Source organism: Phyllobates terribilis, unplaced genomic scaffold, assembly GCF_046119375.1.
Source record: "Phyllobates terribilis strain yellow unplaced genomic scaffold, ASM4611937v1 Scaffold_3__8_contigs__length_932513732, whole genome shotgun sequence".
NCBI lineage: Eukaryota > Metazoa > Chordata > Amphibia > Anura > Dendrobatidae > Phyllobates > Phyllobates terribilis.
The window spans coordinates 342537755-342550704 of record NW_027362763.1 but is presented as its reverse complement, the minus strand read 5'-3'; the positions used below and the strand labels follow the sequence as shown (position 1 = coordinate 342550704).

The window sequence follows — 12950 nt, the reverse complement described above, 5'->3', positions numbered from 1 at the left end:
GATGGACGCTGGAAAAGTGGCAGAAGGTGGATTTCTCTGATGAATCTTCAGTAGAATTACACCACAGCCGCTGCAAATACTGCTGGAGACCTACCGGAGCCGTAAGGATCCAAAATACACCCATAAAACAGTTACATTTGGTGGTGGAAAGATCATGGTCTGGGGTTACATTCAGTATGGGGGTGTGCAAAACATTTGCAAGGTGGAAGGCAATATCAATAGCCTAAAATATCAAGAAGCATTAGCTACCTCTTACATTCCAAATCATAAAAGGGGTCAAATTCTGCAGCAGGATGGTGCTCCATCTCATACATCCATCTCTACAACAAAATTCCTCCAGGCTAAAAAGATCAAGGTGCTCAAGGACTGTCCAGCCCTGTCACCAGACATGAACATCATTCAGCATGTTTGGGGTAGGATGAAAGTGGAAGCTTGGAAGACAAAACCAGAGAATCTAGATGAACTCTGGGAGGCATGTAAGACTGCATTCTTTGCTATTTCTGATGACTTCATTAATAAATTGTATGAATCATTGTTGAACCGCATGGATGCAGTCCTTCAAGCTCATGGAAGTCACACAAAATATTAAATATGACTCTAATAACAGCACAACTTCATTCACCAATGTTATGCAACATATATTTGTATTTTAAGATAAAATTATTTGTTTGAATATCACATTACTTTCTGTGGGCGACAAAACTTTTGTCTTGCCAAAATCTGACCATTCTGTGTTCATGAAATGATCAATATTTCAGCATTGATGCCAAATTATTTTCTTAACCCAAACCAAATTTGGGAGGGTTTCAGCTTTCAAAAGAGTAATTTATAAAACCAATGGATGAATTTAACGTCAGGTTATAAGCTTTTATTTGCATAACATGGATAAGCGACATAACTTCTGTCAGGGACTGTAATTCCACATGTGTTAATTCATAGTTTTGATGCCTTCAGTGTGAATGTATAATTTTCAAGTCATGAAAATACAGAAAAATCTTTAAATGAGATGGTGTGTGCAAACTTTTGGTCTGTACTGTATATTGGCAACAAACTGGATTGTTTTGTATAATAAAATAATTTTTTCTTTATGAAATCTTGGAGTGCCAAATCTATTTTCCTTCTTTCTGCTGACAGAGTCATGTGAGGGCTTGTTTTTTGGAGGATGAATTGACATTTTTGTTGGTACCATTTTCAGGCACATAACATTTTTTGATCACTTTCTATTCTGATTTTTGGGAGGCAGAATGAACAAAAACCTGCACTTTAGGAATTGTTTGTTATTTTTTTTTTTTAATGCCGTTCACCATATGGTAATAGTGATAAGACAGCTTTACTCTACGGGTCAGTACAATTACAGTGATACCCCATTTATATAATTTCTTTGATGTTTTGCTGCTTTTACACAATAAAATTTATTTTATTAAAAAAAAATTGTTTTTGCATCGCTATATTCTGAGAGACACAACTTTTTTATTTCTATCTAATGGAGCTGTATGGTGGCTTGTTTTTTGCGGGACAAGATGATGTTTTGAGAGATTCAATTTTTATTTACATTTGTCTTTTTGATCATGTTTTATTTCATTTTTGTTCGGTGGTATAATGAAAAAGCATAGCTTTTCTGCCACTTTTTTTTTTGTGTTCACTAAAGGGGTTAACTAGTATGACAGTCGGGTCATTCCGGATGCAGTGATACCAAACATGTTTACTTTTTTTTGTTTATTATTGTTTTTACATAAATATATACATATTTATTTTTTTCATTTTTGGTTCTTTATTTTGTGATTTTTTTAAAATATTTTTACAATTTTTTTAAACTTTTTTTTTCACTGTTTTTACTTAGTCCCTTAGGAATTTAACTTTTATTACACTGATATAATACATTGCAGTGCACTAGCACTGCAATGCATTGTCAGTGTTACAATGACAAATCGCCTTTTAGACCATGCTGCTGGCATGGTCTAAACAGCCAACCATAGCTGGCAGACCCAGAGGTTGTCACTTGACCTCAGGTTGCCATGAAAGTGATTGGCCCCTCATGATGACGTTGCGGGGGTGCAGATTGGACAGCAATCAGTATCGATCGCTGCATTTCGAGGATTTTACAGTCTGGGGCGGTGCGGGCACTGCTCCAGGCTGTGACAGCCAGGGCTCGGCTATCACTTAAGCCGAACTCTTTGCGATGATCATGCGGGCCATGCTTGTGTGCTTTCATGATTGCCAGGACGTACCGGTTCATCCATTTGCAGGAGCGCACCGCAAAATAAGACTTACCAGTACGTCCAATGTCGGGAAGCGGTTAACCGCCGGCCTTATTTCTTGTGCATATGGACTTTTCCAGAACTACTGAACCTTTTGATGCTATTTTGCACTCTAGATAATGGGATATTGAAAATCTTTTCAATTTTACATTGAAAAATATTTTTCTGAAATTGCATCACAATTTTTAGGCCAAGTTGTTCACAGCTTGGTAAAGCTTTGGCCATCTTTGCTTATAAGAGACTCTGCCTCTCTAGCATGCTCTTTTTAAACATAGTCATGTGAATTAGATAAAAATTGAGCCTTGTACTGTTTTCTTTAATACCATTTACTTTTCTAGCCTGTTATTAACAATGTTACAACTTTTTTAAGATGTGTTGCTTCCATCATTTTCTAAACGAGTTCAATGTTTTTCAAGCATCCCAACTTTTATGGAATTGGGGTCATATTATCTACGCACTGAGAAATGCTAAATTGGGGGCCAGACCAGGAACTCTCATTGATAGTGAGAATGAGGGATTCCAGTCCCCTTTAATCCCTGTGTTGTGTATTGTGAGACAAATAGATGCTTCCTTCTTCTCACATATGAGTTTTCAATGTTCATTGAGAGTTAGAAATACTGCTGCTGCTCCCTTTCCATCTTTTCTTCATTTATTTTTTAATGTTTTATATTGGAAGAGTTTTTAACCGAGGTGTCATTTAATTTAAAGAGAATCTACAGACATGAGAACACATTCTGCCAGAAACAAAGTTTGATAATTCATACCTATATATTGTGTGGTTTTTATAAATCAACATTTATGATTTATTTAAAAGCTAAATATTCAGTTTTATTTATTGATTTCTATCTCACATGGACTAAGTACAATTTGCATTATTGTTGTTTCTTTTTCATCACCTTTATCTTTCTATAGGTAAAATATAAGGGTAATGTCGTAACTTACACAATTGTGGTGCAAAACTAACAAAAGCAGTGTCTACTGGTAAATGTTCCTCTTTTTAGCTACGTGTCTGGCTAGATATATATTTCTTTAATGCTTTGATCTATACTAGTTAATTCAATAAGAGACTTCTTTACTGCATAACATGTTGAATGAGGAGTCACCCAAAATGTTCAATTAATATTAACGAACTCTTTAAATTCGAATACACAACACTCTATTTAGCAACTTGGTAAATTTATATTCATTTTATAGAAACTATTACAAATTCCGAAATAAACAGAATTGAAATAGTCGCTTAAGACTTTGTACTACTAAGCGTATCACTGAGAATGATTTGATTACTGCAGTATTTTACATTTCAAAGAATTTCTTTCAAAACTCAAGACATTTGCGAGAATGATTTCCATTTTGTACATGAGTGTCAATCTTACGGCACACAATTCTTATGGAAATGAGTTTATTCAGTGCTATCTTAGGAGTAAGTCAAGTGATTTAGATTCACATTTGTATGTAGAGGAATAAACTTACATGACAATTAGAAGCTTGTAGAAAACAAAATTATACATTTTAGTTAATTGACACTAGTTTTATTAGAATTCTTCACCCTCTTTGTTCTACTGGTTCATTGTTTGCTGCTTCTTCTCTGAGTTTTGGCTTTTTTTTAAAAAATATTAAAGAACAGCGTTTCTCACAGGTTTTCAGCCTGTACTGACAGTCTAAATACCAGTTGCGAAATAGAAGAAAAAGTAACAGATTTCACTCTCCCTGGCAAACAATAAAAAGTAATAGCATACCTGACAACTCTGGAATAACAAGTTGTGTATTTCACTTATTTATTTCATATTATTTACCAGAGTTACTAAACATTCAATTCATAAGCATACTTAGCTAATCTCATTAACATAGACTTTCATTATTAAAATATAAATTAACTTCAGGTGAGAATAAGAGAATAACATTCAGACGTCACTAACATATCAATTAACAATAATACTTATTTATAGTTGAAATCATGCTCTTTGTGTTTATAGTAAATATCACTGTTTCTCAACTCTGGTTCTCAATTACCCTCAAGTAGTTGTTTTTAGAGTTTTGCAATGAAATGGCCACAATATAAAAACTGTGTCGATTTGTAGTAAACTGATATTTTGGAGAATATGCGGGCAACATAATTATGATCAGGATTTACAAATGTTCCAAACAGATATCCCAAAATCATGACCAGTTAGGCTGTTCACATGACTTGTAGGGTGTAAAATCCCCCGAAGTATAGGAAGGACTTAGAGACACTCTTTTGGCATGCTTCTGGTTCATAGCATATATAGTTATATTGAGGGTGTATGCATATCCCCACTGTGGAAATTATTTTATTGTAAGTGCACTCCTGAAATTAAGCAAAATGGGTGGGTTCATTTCCATAACTGCATCTATTCAGATGAATCTGTCGCTAAGCTCCTAGCAGAGACTAAGGCTATGTTCACATGTCCAGTAAGTATCCATTAAAACAGATACAGCAGCAGTCCATTGACAAAAAAAGATCTGGAGACACAACTTTGTCCGGCTAAATAAAATGATTTCAACTGGATCCTTTTTTTAACATTGAAGTCCATGAAAAATGGATCCATTAAATAGCCAACCATTTTTCTTTCATTTGAAAAGGATTCATTGTTTGGTTACAGGATCAATTTGAAATGGAGGAAAATGAAGTGCTAGTTTATGGATCTGTTTTCTATAGATTTCAATGTAAAAAAAAGGATCCAGTTGAAATTAGCTGTGTCTGCACATAATTTTTAGCAATGGATTGCTGCTGGATCCATACTAATGGATGATTACTGGACATGTGAACATAGCCTAAAGCTGCTAGGGTGGGTACAAAAGCCTGGGAGACTAAATGTATTTCATTCTAGTTTCAAAGTTATACAAAAAGGGTTTGGGATTTTAAATATTAGAGATTATTAGTAAGTGCTGTATGCAGATGGATCATGCAAAATGTCTTAGAAGTGCTAATTTTAACTAATAGTAGTGGGTCTAAACAGTATACATTTTTGCAAAATACAGCTGGGGACAACTGTTTTCGGACACGGGAAATCTCTTTGACTAGGTATAGAAATCATGGCAAAAAAAGCCCCCACAGTATCCCCCACATGCCCAGTGTGATGACCAGCACAGTATGATGCCTCTACAGTGCCCCCAACACAGTTTGATGTTCCCACAATGCCCCAAACACAGTATGATACTCCTACAATACCCTCACACAGTATGATGTCTCCACAGTTTCATTACACACATTGTAATGCTCCACAGTGACCTTCACCCCATAATATTATGCTGAACAATTAGACATTATGAGGCCTCAAGTGACCCCTAACACTAGCATGGTGTCCCCACAGCCCACGACAGTATGTCCATCAAACCCCCACAAAGTGTATCATTACTAGTGTTGAGCCACCCCCGTAGTGTTCGGTTCGGTTCGTCGAACACCGGGATGTTCGAGGAACTGTTCGTCGAACTGTTCGTCGAACACCTTAGAACACTGTCGAACACCGTTAAAACCAATGGCAGGCAAACAAAAACACATAGAAACACATAGAAAACACCTTCAAAGGTGTCCAAAAGCTGACAAACTGCTCAGAAGACGCTCTCTTTAAAAAAGCCGGCCGGCAATTCAGCAGCGGCATACACCGGTACCCGACAATTTAGACAAGAAGGAATAGAGCATCACATATAGATTAGATAGATAGAAACATGTCAGTCACACATATGAGAAGCACAGTGACAGTGTTGCTTACTGTACTTGTCATTTAGTGTAAAGGATTTATTTAAAAAAATAATAGTGTTTTCGTGCACCGTCTCTTTAAAAAAGCCGGCCGGCAATTCAGCAGCGGTACCCGACAATTTATAACAGAAAGAATAGAGCTTCACACATAGATAGATATAAACATGCCAATCACATATATAATAAGTACAGTGATAGTGTTGGTTACTGTACTTGTCATTTAGTGTAAAGGATTTATTAAAAAAAATAATAGTGTTTTCATGCACCATCTCTTTAAAAAAGCCGGCCGGCAATTCAGTACCCGACAATTTAGAATAGAAAGAATAAAGAATCACACATAGATTAGATACATAGAAACATGTCAGTCACATATATATGAAGTACAGTGACAGTGTTGCTTACTGTACTTGTCATTTAGTGTAAAGGATTTATTAAAAAAAATAATAGTGTTTTCATGCACCGTCTCTTTAAAAAAGCCGGCCGGCAATTCAGCATCTGTACCCGACAATTTAGAACAGAAAGATAGAGCATCACACATAGATTAGATAGATAGAAACATGTCAGTCACATATATAAGAAGTACAGTGACAGTGTTGGTTACTGTACTTGTCATTTAGTGTTAAAATAAAGGATTTATTAAAAAAAAAATTGGCGTGGGGTTCCCCGTAATTTTAGGCTCTAGCGGAGGTTAAGCAGACGGCTGGGGCAGATGTTTGAAGTCTGGGAAGGGGGTAATACCCACGGAGCTTCCCAGGCTACTAATATCAGCCCCCAGCTGAATACCTAGCCTTTACTAGCTATTAAAATGGGGGACCCCCCCAAAAAAATGACGTGGGGTCCCCCCTATTTTAATAGCTAGCAAAGGCTAGGCAGACAGCTGGGGGCTGATATTAATAGCCCAGGAAGGGTACCATGAATACTGGCCCCCTCCCAGGCTAGAAACACCAGCCGTTAGCCCAGAAATGGCGCATCCATAGGATGCGCCAATTCTGGCACTTAGCCTCGCTCTTCCCACTGCCCTGTAGCGGTGGCAGTGGGGTAATAGGGCTGGGGTTGATGTCAGCTTATAATGCCAGCTGACATCAAGCCCAGGTTAGTAATGGAGAGGCGTCTATAAGACACCCCCATTACTAACCCCATAGTCAAAGTTAAAAAAAACCACAAACATCCAGAATAAAGTCCTTTAATTGAAATAAAGACACAATCCTTTATTGTTCTAAATTAAACCCTACTTACCATCACGCCCATTCCAGCTGAAGCCAACAATCTCCTGCAATAAAAATAAAATAATAAAGCAACCTCATCCTTACCTTTCCATGGTTCCCAGGACAGCTTCAGCTCTGCTACATCGAGATGACAGGCTGGACCGCAGCAGAATGCTGCCATCCAGCCTGTCATCCCGCAGACACTGAGAAGCGCAGGCTTGCTTGCGCTCCTCAGTGTCTCGCTGTGACGGCATAAAGATGAGCCGAGGTCATGTCCAATGAACTCGGCTCACCTCATGCACGTCACTGACAGCGTGGAAGAATTCTCCTGCGCTCAGCGCTTCAGCGTGAGAATTTTCCCACGCTGTCAGTGACGTGCATGAGGTGAGGTCATGTCCAATGAACTCAGCTCACCTCATGTACGTCACTGACAGCGTGGGAGAATTCTCACGCTGAAGCGCTGAGTGCAGGAGAATTTTCCCACGCTGTCAGTGACGTGCATGAGGCTGATATTTAAATTTGGCGCACAAATCGGTGATTGGTCGCGGGCAGCGTCCGCGACCAATCACCGATTTGGGCGCCACATTTAAATATCGGCCGCGACCAATCAGCACAGCGTTGTTTAAATGTGGATCCAAGATCGGTGATTGGTCGCGGCCGATATTTAAATTTGGCGCACAAATCTGTGATTGGTTGCGGGCAGCGTCCGCGACCAATCAGCACAGTAGTGTTTAACTTTGGCGGCAAGATCAGTGATTGGTCGCGGTCAAGACGGCGACCAATCACCGATTTGTTCGGCACATTTAAATAGCGGCCGCGACCAATTGGATGTCAGCACCGCTCCCCGATCCTCCCTTGACACCCTAGCCGCATGGATGTCAGCGGCGCTGCCTGTGCGGATACTTCCGCTGCGAGAACCCGGGACATGAGCGGGCGCTCGCAGCAGAAGTATCCCGACCCGCAGCGCCGCTCCCCGGTCCTCCCTTCACACCCTAGCCGCTGATGTCCCCACAGTATCCGCATGGTGTTACAAAGGTCCGGACATTTGTGTTAAAAATCGCTGATTGGTCGCTGGCGCTGCCCGCGACCAATCACCGATTTGGGCGCCAAATTTAAATATCAGCCGCCACCAATCACCGATTAGGGCGCCAAATTTAAATATCCTCCGCGACCAATCACCCATCTTGGCTCCACATTTAAACACCGCTGTACTGATTGGTCGCGGATGCTATGTAAATGTGGCGCCAAAATCGGTGATTGGTCGCGCCCAGCGTCGGCGACCAATCAGCACAGCGGTGTTTAAATGTGGAGCCAAGATTGGTGATTGGTTGCGGCCGATATTTAAATTTGGCGCCCAAATCGGTGATTGGTCGCGGGCAGCGCCAGCAACCAATCAGCGATTTTTAACACAAATGTCCGGATCTTTGTAACACCATGCAGATACTGTGGGGACATCAGCGGCTAGGGTGTCAAGGGAGGACCGGGGAGCGGCGCTGCGGGTCGGGATACTTCTGCTGCGAGCAGTCGCTCATCTCCCGGCTTCTCGCAACGGAAGTATCCGACCAGGCAGCGGCGCTCCCCGGTGCTCACCAATACGATTAGCTGATTGGTCGCGCTCTCCGCACGCGACCAATCAGTGATCTTGGCGCTAAAGTTAAACACCGCTCTGCTGATTGGTCGCGGAAACAGCCCGCGACCAATCACCGATTTGGGCGCCACATTTAAATAGCGGCCGCGACCAATCAGCGAGCTTGGCGCCAATTTTAAACAACGCTCTGCTGATTGGTCGCGGACGCCAGACGCGTCCAATCAGTGAGATTGGCGCCAAATTTAAACAACGCTCTGCTGATTGGTCGCGGACTCCAGCCGCGACCAATCAGCGAGATTGGCGCCAAATTTAAACCCCGCTCTGCTAATTGGTCGCGGATGCCGGCCGCGACTAATCAGCATTATTGGCGCCAAATTTAAACACCGCTCTGCTGATTGATCGCGGTCGCAGTCCGCGACCAATCAGTAGTATTGGCGCCAAATTTAAACCCTGTTCGGCTGATTGGTCACAGTTGCCTTCCGTGACCAATCAGCGATTTTGACGCCAAATTTAAACACCGCTCTGCTGATTGGTCGCGGCCGGCGATTGCGACCAATCAGCATTATTGGCGCCAAATTTAAACCCCGCTCTGCTGATTGGTCGCGACCGCCGGCCGCGACTAATCAACATTGTTGCCGCCAAATTTAAACACCGCTCTGCTGAATGGTCGAGGTCGTGACCAATCACCATTATTGGCGCCAAATTTAAACACCGCTTTGCTGATTGGTCGCGACCACAACCTATCAGCATTATTGGCGCAAAATTTAAACCCCGCTCTGCTGATTAATCGCGACCGCCGGCCGTGACCAATCAGTGATATAGTCGCCAAATTTCAACACCGCTTTGCTGATTGGTCGCGGTTGCTGGCCGCGACCAGTCAGCGATTTTGGTGCCAAATTTAAACACCGCTCTGCTGATTGCGCCGGTTCTGCCGCATACATATTCTAGAATACCCGATGCATTAGAATCGGGCCACCATCTAGTTTCATGAAATAATTTAAAAAAAAATTGACGTGGGGCTTCGCACTATATTTGTGTCCAGCCAGGTACAGCAGGCAGGAACGGGCTGCCCCCAACCACCAGCTGCCTATTTGTACCTGGCCGGACACAACAATATAGGGAAGCCCTTTTTTCCTTAATTATTTCATGAATTTCATGAAATAATTAAAAAAAAAAATACGTGAGGCTTCGCCCTATTTTTGTGTCCAGCCAGGTACAACTAGGCAGCTGGGGGCTGGAATCTGCAGCGCAGGGAGGCCCAAGCTTTCTGGGCCCCACCCGCTGCAAATTGCAGTCCGCAGCCGCCCCGGAAAATGGCGCGTTCATAGAAGCGCCATCTTTTGGCGCTGTACCCAACTCATCCAGGGCCCTGGTGCGGTGGCTCACTGGGTAATAAAGGGGTTAGGGCCAGCTTGGCATTATCAGCTGGCCCTAAGCCCGAAATTCATGGGGTCACGCCAATATTAGACATGACCACTATGAATTTCTAGTAAAGTATTTAAAAAAAACACAACACCCAGAAAAAAGTCCTTTAATTGAAATAAACACACAATTCTTTATTGTTCTAAATTAAACCATACTTACCGTCACGCCCATTCCAGCTGAAGCCAACGATCTCCTGCAATAAAAGAAAAATAATAAAGCAACCTTATCCTTACCTTTCCATGGTTCCCACGACAGCTTCAGCTCTGCTACATCGAGATGACAGGCTGGACCGCAGGAGAACGCTGCCATCCAGCCTGTCATCCCGCAGACACTGAGAAGCGCAGGCATGCTTGCGCTCCTCAGTGTCTGGCTGTGACAGCATCCAGATGAGCCGAGGTCATGTCCAATGAACTCAGCTCACCTCATGTACGTCACTGACAGCGTGGAAGAATTCTCCTGCACTCAGCGCTTCAGCGTGAGAATTCTCCCACGCTGTCAGTGACGTACATGAGGTCAGCTGAGTTCAATGGACATGAATGAGCTCACCTCATGCACGTCACTGACAGCGTGGGAAAATTCTCCTGCACTCAGCGCTTCAGCGTGAGAATTTTCCCACGCTGTCAGTGACGTGCATGAGGTGAGCTCATTCATGTCCATTGAACTCAGCTGACCTCATGTACGTCACTGACAGCGTGGGAGAATTCTCATGCTGAAGCGCTGAGTGCAGGAGAATTCTCCCACGCTGTCAGTGACGTGCATGAGGTGAGCCGAGTTCATTGTCGGCTCATCTGGATGCCGTCACAGCGAGACACTGAGGAGCGCAAGCATGCCTGCGCTTCTCAGTGTCTGCGGGATGACAGGCTGGATGGCAGCGTTCTGCTGCGGTCCAGCCTGTCATCTCGATGTAGCAGAGCTGAAGCTGTCGTGGGAACCATGGAAAGGTAAGGATGATGTTGCTTTATTATTTTACTTTTATTGCAGGAGATCGTTGGCTTCAGCTGGAATGGGCGTGGTGGTAAGTATGGTTTAATTTAGAACAATAAAGGATTGTGTCTTTATTTCAATTAAAGGACTTTATTCTGGGTGTTTGTGTTTTCTTTTAACTTTGACTATGGGGTTAGTAATGGGGGTGTCTTATAGACGCCTCTCCATTACTAACCTGGGCTTGATGTCAGCTGGCATTATAAGCTGACATCAACCCCAGCCCTATTACCCCACTGCCACCGCTACAGGGCAGTGGGAAGAGCGAGGCTAAGTGCCAGAATTGGCGCATCCTATGGATGCGCCATTTCTGGGGCGGCTGACGGCTGGTGTTTCTAGCCTGGGAGGGGGCCAATATTCATGGCACCCTTCCTGGGCTATTAATATCACCCCCCAGCTGTCTGCCTAGCCTTTGCTAGCTATTAAAATAGGGGGGATCCCACGTCATTTTTTGGGGGGGGGGTCCCCCATTTTAATAGCTAGTAAAGGCTAGGTATTCAGCTGGGGGCTGATATTAGTAGCCTGGGAAGCTCCGTGGGTATTACCCCCTTCCCAGGCTTCAAACATCTGCCCCAGCCGTCTGCTTAACCTCCGCTAGAGCCTAAAATTACGGGGAACCCCACGCCAATTTTTTTTTAAATAAATCCTTTATTTTAACACTAAATGACAAGTACAGTAATCAACACTATCACTGTACTTCTTATATATGTGACTGACATGTTTCTCTCTATCTAATCTATGTGTGATGCTCTATTCCTTCTATTCTAAATTGTCGGGTACCGCTGCTGAAATGCCGGCCGGCTTTTTTAAAGAGACAGTGCATGAAAACACTATTATTTTTTTTAATAAATCCTTTACACTAAATGACAAGTACAGTAAGCAACACTGTCACTGTACTTCATATATATGTGACTGACATGTTTCTATCTATCTAATCTATGTGTGATTCTCTATTCTTTCTATTCCAAATTGTCGGGTACCGCTGCTGAATTGCCGGCCGGCTTTTTTAAAGAGACAGTGCATGAAAACACTATTATTTTTTTTGATAAATCCTTTACACTAAATGACAAGTACAGTAAGCAACACTGTCATTGTACTTCATATATATGTGGCTGACATGTTTCTATCTATCTAATCTATGTGTGAAGCTCTATTCTTTCGGTTCTAAATTGTCGGGTACCGGTGTATGCCGCTGCTGAATTGCCGGCTTTTCATGTTTCACTGTTGGCACTGTTCCCATCGATTTGGGCAATCACTGTAATGCCACAACCACCATGGCTGTGGCATTACAGTGAGTGGCAGACAATCCCTGCATGATTGGTGCTCTAAATAGCGCCAGACATGCAGGACACGCTTTTGGTGGACGAACAGTTATCGAACATAACCTCGAACAGCCGAATTTTTTGCAAATCGTTCGGGTTCGTCGAACAACTCGAACACCGCCCAAAACAGCTCGAATTTGAGATTGGCGAACAGTTCTAGTCGAACACCGCTCATCTCTAATCATTACCTCCACAGCCACCATACAAAGTGGTCCCCATAGTTCCCCACTTAATGGAATGCCATTCACAACTTCCACACACAGTATGATGGTCCACACAGTCCCCAAACAGTATGTTGGTCCCACAGCCCCCATAGATTGTAGGATGTCCCCCACAACAAAGTATGATATCCCCACACACAATATGATGGTCACTACAACCCCACACAGGATAACCCCACAGCTTCACAGATAGTATGATGGCCCCCACACAGATTGCTTCCTCCCACAACTC

The 12950-nt window shown here is 42.5% G+C and overlaps 1 protein-coding gene across 5 annotated transcripts in view; it reads right to left on the bottom strand.

The window, feature by feature from the left end:
• The window catches only part of MASP1 (MBL associated serine protease 1), a 215992-nt gene that overhangs the window by 201030 nt on the left and 2012 nt on the right, over positions 1 to 12950 (bottom strand). The gene's annotated exons all lie outside the window — the stretch shown is intronic.